General features: G+C 46.0%; 1 long non-coding RNA gene across 1 annotated transcript in view; it reads right to left on the bottom strand.

Moving 5' to 3' along the window:
• Positions 1 to 1817: 1817 nt before the first annotated feature.
• The window catches only part of LOC129387304 (uncharacterized), a 36191-nt gene continuing 26751 nt past the window's right edge, over positions 1818 to 11257 (bottom strand). Inside the window, exons 2-3 of the long non-coding RNA XR_008614576.2 lie at positions 3167 to 3273; positions 1818 to 1919 (exon numbers count right to left, since the gene is read on the bottom strand). This is a non-coding gene — a long non-coding RNA (uncharacterized lncRNA). The remainder of the gene's footprint in view (positions 1920 to 3166; positions 3274 to 11257) is intronic.

Raw genomic sequence — 11257 nt, 5'->3', positions numbered from 1 at the left:
CCCAGACCAATTGACAATAGTTTAGATACGAAGCGAAGAGGGCGTTAGAGATCAGCAATTTCATTGACTTCGGGATTAAGTAGCGGTTTCAGTTCAGAATTCCCGTTATTGCACCTAACACCTGTAATATCGCCTTGATATGCTCATCCGACTGCAGTGATTCTGAAAAATGCACACCAAGTACTTTACTAGAGCTAACTATCTCTATCTCTGAGCAGCGAAAAACTAGGTTACCTACTACTGAAACCTGCCCACCTATGCAATGAAACCTCACAGCTTTGATTTTCTTTGTATTTATCTTTAATTTGTTATTAGCTGCCCACGTACTTAATTCCTCTAAAATGGCATTACCTTTATGAAAACGTTCGGCATCTGATGAAGACGAAACAAATATGCTAGTGTCGTCAGCATAAATTATACATTTACGTTCTGAAGATATATGGACTATGTAATTTATATATAAAGATCAAAGGCCGAGAATGCTACCTTGCGGTACTCCTGAGATTATTTGCTTTCTATCGGATCCTATTTCATTCATCGGCACAAACTGACGTCTTTCCGAAAGATAACTTTTCAGTAGCATCAGGGGAAGCCCGCAAATGGCATAGTGACTTCATTTGCCAAATATAATTATGATTTATTTAATCAAAGGCTTGCATAAAACCAACAAAAACACCAAGAACAAATTGTTTTTGTTCAAATTTCCCCAATATATATACTCTTTTTGGTCAAGAAGAGCTAGTTCTGTTAATCAATTCTTTATAAATCCGTACTTTAGTTATCACGTGCTTGTTACAGAAAGGATATAGTCGATTATAGATTGTTCTCTCGAAATCTTTAGAAGATACAATCAGTATCGACACTGGTCTATAATTGGATACGTCTTTTTTTTCTCCTTTCTTATATAAAGCCACTACACGAGCCACTTGCATTTTGAATGGAAAAACACCCATTGAAATACTTAAGGTATATATTCATATATGTCAGCACAGGAGCAATTTTATTTATTACGTATTTCACTGTCCTTACTTGCAGCCCATCGCATCGCAACTACGGCTGTTTTGAAGCACAAGAAAACAAGTACACATTAAAGGACCTCGGGTAGCCAAAATTATTCCGGAGCCTTATATTATGGTATTCATCATAATCGGATGATGGGTTCGGAACGTAAAACCCCATAATCTAATTTTTGTTTCCCGTATAAACCTACGTATACACTTAATTATGTATATGAGTAATAGTTCATATAACGGGTATAAGCACAATCGTTTATTGAAGGAAATATGCTCTGTTTTCACGAGAAGTTGACACATGTTCAGACAGATCATTATATGCAAGTGAAGGAGGCGTTTACTGAATTACGACATATTGAAGTTAGGGAAATTGAGCTTTATTCTTGTTTTTGTGTATCAATTAAGCTAGCATAAGTTGCTCTCTTGTCACGTTAAGGTCAGTGCTAGCTGCACTAGCGACACTACTGTATGTGTCTGTGCTATAGCTACGAAGGAAAAAGCGGTACCAATCAGTCAAGTAGGTAGGAGTCTCTTTCGATTTCTGCATCACAAGAATTCCTGTCCAGATCGACAAATAAAATCCCACACGCCCAAATAAAGCATGGCGGAACTACAGCACATGCGTGTGACGCACGTCGCGAGCCGGTCACACCAAGTTAGCATATCAGTGTGAGAGTTCAACACAAGACGATAGTCACCGAATTACAGGGCCACACGTCCCGCCATCTCATCGCACATGCCCGCTCATGCTGCGTTTATTTCGAAAAGCTGAAGGCAGGCTGCACTTTCCCCCGAATGATACGATAATGTTCGGTTTCTGATCAGTTGTTTACTTACGCTTGCTTTAAGGACGCGCTGGTGTTTGTGAAGGCAGAAGCGATATACGACGCACAATTTTCTCGATGCCTGCAGTACGAAAGAAAAAAAAAAGAAAATTATGTCGTGACTATCGTTTTCCACAAACGTTATCACAAGATAGCACTGATTCATGACAAGAGGCAATAAAAAAACCGCTAGTGTAATATATTTATTAGGATCGGCAGTTGGGCTTGCTTGTACTGCATCGTTGGCAAATTAAAGCACTCGGACGAAGAGACGCAAATCGTGCAGAGAGCTTGTATATGCGTCCTTCTTTTGTGTGTCTGGTCCTGCAAGCATTCTACTCGTAGTTTCGAAACGCAGATAGTAATCTGGGTCCGTATTCACAAAACGTTCATAAGAGGAAGCTTTAACTTTGGTGCTTCTATTTTAATACATGTAAAAGGAGAAATTGTTTTTCTCGGCAACCACTGCACCAAATTTTATGAGGGTGGTTGCATTTCAAAGAAAAACTTAAAATTTAGTGACTATCGGTATCGAAGTTTTCATTTAGGTCGTCAATGTCTTTCTTAAAAATTTGCAAAATAAAAATTTTAGAAAACGAAACTACCAAGTTTACAACTAACTTAGCAATGAAGAATGATATCACAATTATGTGAATTTCATCTGATAGTACATCTAAACCGTACAAAATTGATATGTTGCACATGAATCTAAAAAAAATATCAGTAATATGGAACTGCAACTTTAACAGAACGCTTCCACACAACGCAACAAATTCACGTAAGATGTAAATTGACACATCTAATTTGTCCGCTTTGAATGATCTAAGGGATGCCGTATGTAGAACCGCGTTATCTATCCTTCATGCAAAGCTATTAGTTTGTACACTTGCACGTAATTAACTCAATGGGATCCCTGTTACTGTGTGTCCTGTAAATGTCGACCACGCTTGTTTTCATTCATCCACCCACGGTTAAACAAATACACCCTTTGGGGTGTATATTTGCCACCCAACGATAATCGTCATTATTTTGCTTGCGTGTCCTTTCTTGAAAACGCTGCGCTCGCTACTTTCCTGTCGAGAATGCTCTGCCATCCTGATAACGCGCATGCCGTTCGTGACTTGGAAGTAGCGGGCTCACAGCGTTAAAGAAAGGAAATGGGGGCAAGACAGACGACGATCATTGTTGCGTGGCAAATGTACGCCCCAAAGGGTGTAAACGTTTCATAGAGTGTTGTTGTATGGCAAGGTGTGATCCAAAAGTGTAATTTTACTTAAGAGTGAAGCCGCTTGCACACGATAAAATTATGCTGTACTTAATATTTCTCACCATATGTATCATCCTGGGGCTGAAATTGTACTTCACGATAAGTGGCAAAGAGCACTTCTCCAAAAATTTTGCCGCCAACACAGTAGCTTTGGCATTATTCATAATTCCTGCGCAGGACGAGAGGAGGCATTAGAGGAGGTAGACTCTTACACAATGTACACCCGTTAGGGTGTATACTTGTCGCACAACAATAATCAACTGCCTAGCTTCCGTTTCCTTTCATGACAACTCTGCGCTGGCTGCTTTCCTGCCGAGAATGCTCTGTCATGCTGAGAACGCGCATGCCATTCGTGACTTGGAACAGCGCTAACGAAAGGAAATGCAGACAAGACAGGTGAAGATTATTTTTATGTGGCAAGATACGACCCAACGGGTGCAGTTTTGTTTAACAGGCAAAAGCAACCCTGAGCAGAGCTTATTCCCGACGTGCACTGAAGTTTGCATTTAACTTAAAGAAGTTTCGCACGCTCCACTTTCCACTATGTCGTAAGATTCCTAGACGATGTACGCTTGCTTTTGGCTCTCAGTAAACAATACGCAAAGCTGCAGCTTTTGTGTCCGAAAAAAAATCACGTTAATAAAAAAGTGTTTCATTATTAGAAATTTCTAAATGCATACCAATGCGAGTAACTCGTACATCAAAGACAGTGAAGCTGTATAACAATGTTTTCCGAGCTAATCAGATCAACCTGAGTCATCAAAAACAGTGAAGCTGTATAACAAAGTTTTCTGACCTGATCAGATCAATCTGAGTCACAATGCCCCTCCGTGGAGAGTTCTCACACCTTTTAAGTACTAGGGGTCTGGGCGGAATTCACTACGCTTTGACGTTCGTATGGAGTTTCTTAGCCAAAAATCTGCGGATACCACGCACTGTGGGAATTAACGTCAGCGAAGCTTTGTAAGCCGTTTCCTTTGATTGAAGATAATTAATGGTGATGCTGGCAGCGGATGTGCAATTTCTCCAGCGTTTAGTTCATTACCAGAGTGGTGAGTTGATGTCAAACGTTACCTTGCACTCACCACTGTTGTTAGTCCGCGTAGTCCACAGAACTCACAGGGAGACATGTTTGTTTGAGGCGTTGTCGTGCGTCATTGTTAATGATCTCTGGGTGAGGCTTGGACATTATCATTGCTTCACATGGTCCATTGTATCGTGGCAGCAGCGGTCAGCACCACGTTCCACTGCGTAGCGAAGACGCTCCTGTTCCGCACGACGGTTCACAATTGGTGCCTGGCTGTGCTCATCACTGAGTGCACGCTTTGGAGCCGTTTTGTTGGCGCGTGTTTACGGGCTCCTTCTATATTCGTGGCCAGCACGCTGGCCAGACGCGCCCGGATGCGTTCGATTCAGACGTGGTGCGCCTCGGCTCCGCCTATTTTCGACCGGAACCACAGATAACTTCGCCGTACCCCACCAAAGTCTGCGATTCCTTCGAATATTCGAAGCCAAGCTCTCCTCAACGCGGCCACTCACCGCCTGCAAGAGAAAGCCAAGATGGTGGTGCCCGCCGCCGCCCCGGTCTCCGGCATCCCGGCCGGCAAGACGCAGCCTCCCGCCTCGGAAAGCAGCCTCTCGCTGCGGAAAGCAAGGGCAAGGTCCTCATGAACTGGAAGCCGCGCCCGCTCCTAAGACCCAAACCGGACGACTACGTGATCGTTGTAAAGATACGTGAGCATATTTCCTTGCACGAAGCCTTCTCCTAGAATCGCTACGGGAGCGCTTTCAGGGCTTACCTCTGGTCCGAGCGGCCAGAAACCGCCTCGATTCTCCCTTCGACAGTACAAATTCTGATTGTGATCCACAACTCGGACCTCACGATGGCGGCCCGAGTCATCGGGGATTTCGCTGTCAACACTGAACGCGGAGCGGTCCCGCCCCACGGATACCTATGGCAAGATGGCGGGAACGTTTGCCACGGCGTCATCGTGATGTGCAACGCAGACACGACCAGACACTTCAGCAAAAGGTGCGTTGGAGAGGAGGCACCATTGTTGAGATGACAAAATTCGGCACATCAAACAAAGCGCGCGTCACCTCCGCCGGAAAAGGCAAACCGCGTTTTATTCACTATGACAACATGGTGATGCCCGTCCAACCCTACGACCGCACGATCCCGGCCTGCGGCAAGTGCTGTGCCGTCGACGATAGGATGGACGCATGTCCAAACCTGAGACAGAACACTTGCGGCCTGTGTGGGCAACAGATTGCACTCGTGGAGGAGTTGCGGTCGCCTCACGAATGCGTGCCCAATTGTTCAGTGCGTGGTGGTGGACACACCACAACCTCCCGTGAGTGCACTGCAAGTTTCCGCAACTCCAAGATGGCCGCCCAAAAGGGCGTGAAGACCAACACGCCGGTCAAAAAAAAGCGCCGCCATCTTGAGCTTCCCGTTGAGTTGCCGCACCGGGTCGTCAGCAAGACCGACAAGCCAGCTCCTGCTGCTGGAGGAGACGCGAAGCAGCCGACGACTCCACCGCCAACGCACGGCGGAACTTGGAAACAGTCAACGGCGCCACCACGCGGCAAGGCCGGTGTCCGGGCCAACACTGTGAAAAACGGAAAACAGGCGAGCGGCACGGGCAAGGCTGCTTCCTCCTCCCCCCTTCTACCCCTCCTGCGGCGCACAGCGCCGAACAAAACATGATTTCGGCTCTTCGGGCACAAAACGAGATGCTGCTAAAGAAAATCACAGCAATCGAAGCAAAAGTGACCCAACCCTTCCTCTCTCCTCACGCAGTAGAAACAATGGAAAGTTAAACAGAAGCGCCGGCGGAGGCACCTAGCGTGGTAGCCGCTCTCAAGTGCCGTATGAATGCCCGGACTAACGCCCTCGACGCCCGTATGGCCAGCCGGATTAACGCTCTTGAAAACCAAATCTCCGTGGCCATGAATTCCGCGATATCTAAATTCAGAGAAACCATTCCCTCTCTCATAACTCAAAGAATCGCGCAAAGGTCTCGCGCCACTCGGCGAGCCGGCCCAATTAAATACGTGTCCAGCCGGTACCCCAAAATGTTTCGGCGACAACTCGATTTCCATGACGAAGACAGTTGCTCACTCTCCGGAATGGAGGATGTTCCCCTCCCCGTGAGTGCTGGATCTGCAGCATTACCTTCGCACTCCCTTACCACTCTTACCAGTCATGCATGGCGGGCACTTTAAACTTAGGAAATTCTCCCATCCTAATTACTCAGTCGAACTGTCGAGGTTTCAAGGCCCGCGCTAGGCGGGCCAACCTACGATTTTTCTCACAACATTCGAGCACCTTCCTGCTGTGGTAGCCCTCAAGGAGCCAGGGAGCGGTGCCACACCTACAAATTACACCACGCAAGACCCCATCTCCTGTATCTGCGTGCATAAAAATTACATGGCCAAAATTGTTGACCTTGACCTCAAAACAGAATTCTCGTACTTTATAGTGACCCTCCTTCCACTACGACAACAGGACCCACCACTACACGTTCTCAGTATTTATTGTTCCCAGAGGCTAGCGGACATCACTTTCGCAGACCTTTTTAGCCGCGCCTTAATGACTGCGGGCAAGGATCCCCTGGAGATCGTGGGCGTTTTTAACGCCCCCAGCAGATTTCGGGGATACGCGCGTGAAGAGAAACGTGGACGTAAACTGGCAGAACTTATGTGCACGCTGGATCATACTCTCCACACCGACCCTGCCCACCGAGCTCACGTGGGTAACTCCGTAACCTGGGACCCATGTCCGGACCTTACCCTCACCAAAAGCGTTCAATATGAAGATTGGGTTAACAACGAGGAAACCCTTGGCAGTTACCACTGGATACGCACTACAACCATTCGCACCCATCCATTGGCAAGACCTTTCGCACAGGCAAAACTTCCCGATTGAACCAAATTCCGAGAAACATTTACCAACTCGACGCCCAATCAGGCGCAAGGTTACCATGGCTCGTCCCATCAATTGGTTTCCACCCATCTCTCCATGGTAACACAAATTCAACTCTCAGAGGCGACCCTAGAGGTGGACAGCCACCTTCCTCACTTCTGGAAGACCCGGCACATCCTTGTCTGCCGATGACGCAGGCAAAAACACAATCGGAAACTCGAAATTCGGATTGTCGAGCTCACCCAACGAGCGGCGGAGTACGCCGCCCAACTCGCCGACTCTTACTGGGTGGACCATTGCAACACGGCCACACGACAAATGTCCAGGCGCAGTACGGGGCGCTTCTTCCGCTCCCTAATCAACCCCACCCAAACTCGAGTGGAAACACAAAAACATCTGCAACGAGCGATTCACAGCTTCAATGGAGACACATAAAAATTCAAAATTGGCATGCAAACTCCGAGATAAATACCGCTGTACACAGCAAGACCCTCGAGGGCCCGCGTACTCGTATGGAGGCTCTGAGATGGCGGAGATGCACCAACCGTTCCAGCTACACGACTTGAAGGCGTGCCTAGCAAAAATGAAGTGAGGAAGGGCACTGGGACGGGATAAAATCCCAATCAAATCACTTGCCAATCTTCCCGACTCTGCCTACTTCACACTCCTCCCTCCCATCAGCTCCATTTGGATCGTGGAAACGCCCCTCCCAATTGATTGGAAGACCGCTCTGGTCACCTTCATTCCCAAAGCTGGTAAAACCATCAACCCAGACAACTTCCGCCCCATTTCTTTTACTTCTTGTGTGGGAAAATTAATGGAGACGATGGTGCGTGGCCGGCTGTCCGAGTTTCTGGAGAAAAAAAAATGTTTTCGCAGGTACTATGCTCCGGTTCCGCCCTCACCAGTCCACACAGGATGTCCTCCTTCAACTTGACCGAGAAATTCTCGACCCGGTCGAATATCCCCTCAATGACAATGAAGTAGTCGCTTTGGATTAGAATGGGGCATCCGACAACGTCACCCACGAAATTATTTTAACACATCTTTCCCAAACGGATTGCGGTCAAAACACTTCAAATACATTAGGCAATTTCTCACTGACCGACAATCATACATTCGGATTCAGGAAACTGAACAAGGCCCATACCACTCAGGCACGCGAGGGGCCTCTGAGGCAGCGGTCCTCTCGCCCCTCCTGTTCAATTTGGCAATGATGAGATTTCTCGGCCAGCTCGCGAGGATTGATGGCATTCAGCACGCGCTGCATGCTGACGACATCACTATCTGGGCTAAACACGGCTCGGTAGGAGATATGGAGGCCAACCTGCAGCAAGCGGCGGAAATTGTAGACAACTATGTCCGTCGCTGCGGCCTTCAGTGCTCCCCGTCCGAATTTGAATTTGTCCACATGCGGCTCTCACCAAAGTTCACCATCCAAATCGACCTCCCCCTTTCCAGTGGACCCACACCCGAACACGAGAGATCCGAATTATGGGGCTCTTTATTCACAAAAATCGCAGAGCCGACACAACATCGGCCAAATTGCGTAAGGTGGGGGACCAGGTGGGCCGGATGCTCCGCCGGGTTTCGAACAAGCCCGGGGATTACGATGCGAAGACGCCTTGCGGCGAACTTGCCGCCTTGCCTTGCGAACTGTGCTGATGGTTGCTGCGCGCTGGTTGTATGAATTCCGTACGCAACTCTATTGCCACAGTGCGGAACTGATAATCGTGATAAGCGTTTCCTTCCGCTGAGAAAGGTTTCGGAAATAGTGTTCACCTTGTGTAGCTGTGCGTGAGCTCCCGCTTGTCTGCTAAAGTTGCATAGCAACGACACGTCTACCTCTTCTCCGATTATTTCTTCAATGACGTTTCTCGCTTACAAATGGTTCGACGTTGTGCACAATCGCTGCTTACGAAGTTTTCGGTTAACGATCACTTCTAGGGAAAAAATGTAAGCCTATCACCGCTTGCTACTAGTACAGCTTTATTTTGAAGACAAGTTGTGTTGACATAACTTTAATTAACTAAACATGACAGGGGGAAGTTGCTTAATCTAAGTAATGGAAAATGAAATTATGGGGTTTTAGGTGCCAAAACCACTTTCTGACGATGAGGCACGCCGTAGTGGAGGACTCCGGAAATTTCGACCATCTGGGATCCTTGAACGTGCACGTAAATCTAAGTACACGGGTGTTTTGGCATTTAGCCTCCATCGAAATGCGGCCGCCGTGGCCGGGATTCGATCCCATGACCTCGAGCTCAGCAGCCCAACACCATAGCCACTGTGGAATTACGGCGGGTTAATAATAATGGGAAAAAATAAGACGATTACATTGTAATGTGCTGCTGCGGCGTGTCCAAAATTTTATTTGGTCAAAAGGTCCCTGTTATCATGACATTCGATGATTTCAAGCATTTGCTCTCTTTCCACATTAGTGCAGACATTGTTTTCATGACTCTTGCAGGTGCTGATTGCATGTTTTCACGATATCACAACTTTATAGTGCCACTGCTATAAGCTAACATAGAACTCATTTTGTAGTGGTTAGGCCGTGACCCACAACATAAATCACAAGATTGAGGAGCCCCTAGAAATGCAGACCCCGCGGATATATGGCTGCAGCAGCATGCTGTGTGATCTGGATGGTCATGTCAGGTGTGTATGACATCTACGTGTTCCAAAAAATGGGCTTGGTATCATTCATGGTGAAGTTTATAAACAAATTACTTTACGCAGCTTACTAAAGGCATCAAATATTTATACAACTTTATTGAACTTGCTGCTTTTTAGTGTGCATAGCAATTATGCCCCCATTATCGTGTTCTGTATAAAACTATAGCTAACCTTCCCTGATGTTTAGTATTTCTTTTGCATAAGTTGCTTCACTGCAAGCTAAATTTTATTTTTGCTTTGTACTTAGTATATTTCTCACATTTTATTGTAGTTTTAATGTTTGAAAACTCTTTCCTATGCTGTACCCTTTATATACATATTTTCTCTATGCTACAATCTCGTGCAGTTTTCTGCGCATGTATGAATTCGAAGTGTAGTGGGATAAATATGTTGCAGGTCTAAGCCTCTAGTGTGCACACCATTGTTTATGATTGACATCTTTATAGTTACTTCTCTGTTCCCATAGTAACAGCCACTGGCAAATACACATTTCATGAGCTTGAATTACTTGGAAATTAATATGAAGGTCTGTATTTTCCATGCTGCATTTACTAAGTAGTAAATAGCCGCAGACTAATTTGGATCCCATGTGACCTACACAGGATGCCTTTTTTGTTTGCATTAAAAATTGGGGCTCGCCCACATGTCGTGTTATATATGTTGTACGCCTCATTTATTTCACTGGTGAATTTTTACATTGGACGAAAACAGATGAAGGATTGTAGTCCAACATAAAGCCCCGTCGTGGAAATGTACGGCCAAGTTGGTCGACCTAATTGAACTATGGTGATCTCTTATAAACATGTTAAGACGCCGGCCAGTTTGCCCTATGTACGCTTGACTACATGTGAAAGGGATACAGTACACTGCCTGTGACACACTGGACAAATTTGGTGGTATCTTTCACCGATCAAGCCTCCCTTGCCTGCTTGCCTTTTTCAATTCACTTGCACACTGCCGCGTATACGCTGCATACTTTCATTTTCACTGGATATATAGGCACCCTGAGAAGAAATACTTGCTTAAGGATACCACTAAATTTGTCTTGTGTCTGTCAGGGGTAGTGTAGTGTATTCCTGTGATTATGTATATTTGGTGAAATGCACATACAGCGCACTGGCCGGTGCCTCAACACGTGCCTAAGAGAGCACGATAATTCACTCACCGGACCAGTATGTTCGTCTCACTTAACCATGCGTCGATAGGACTGGGACTGCGAGCCCAATTTAGACTGTTCATCTGTTTAGTTCACCTACGGCAACCAAGTGACCAACAAAATTGCTGAGGAATGCCCCATAAAATGACTGTGTCACATTCTGTTTACTGAATTATCCGCAACATACGTAGTAACAAATTTGTTCGTTGCAAGTAATTTCAGGCACCTTATTGTCAAGTATTTTTCTGCTTGAACTATTGAGCAGTTATGCAATCAATTTTCAAAATTATAATATTCCTGACTATAATTCTTGCTTTCTGTTTGTCACATGCAATGTTGCAAGAAGGACCCTTCTTAATTAAAACTGAATTAACCTTTCAATAACGATTG

The sequence above is a fragment of the Dermacentor andersoni genome, chromosome 2 (genome assembly GCF_023375885.2).
Source record: "Dermacentor andersoni chromosome 2, qqDerAnde1_hic_scaffold, whole genome shotgun sequence".
NCBI classification, from domain to species: domain Eukaryota; kingdom Metazoa; phylum Arthropoda; class Arachnida; order Ixodida; family Ixodidae; genus Dermacentor; species Dermacentor andersoni.
The sequence above is the reverse complement of the archived record's forward strand: the minus strand, read 5'-3'. Positions and strand labels throughout refer to the sequence as shown.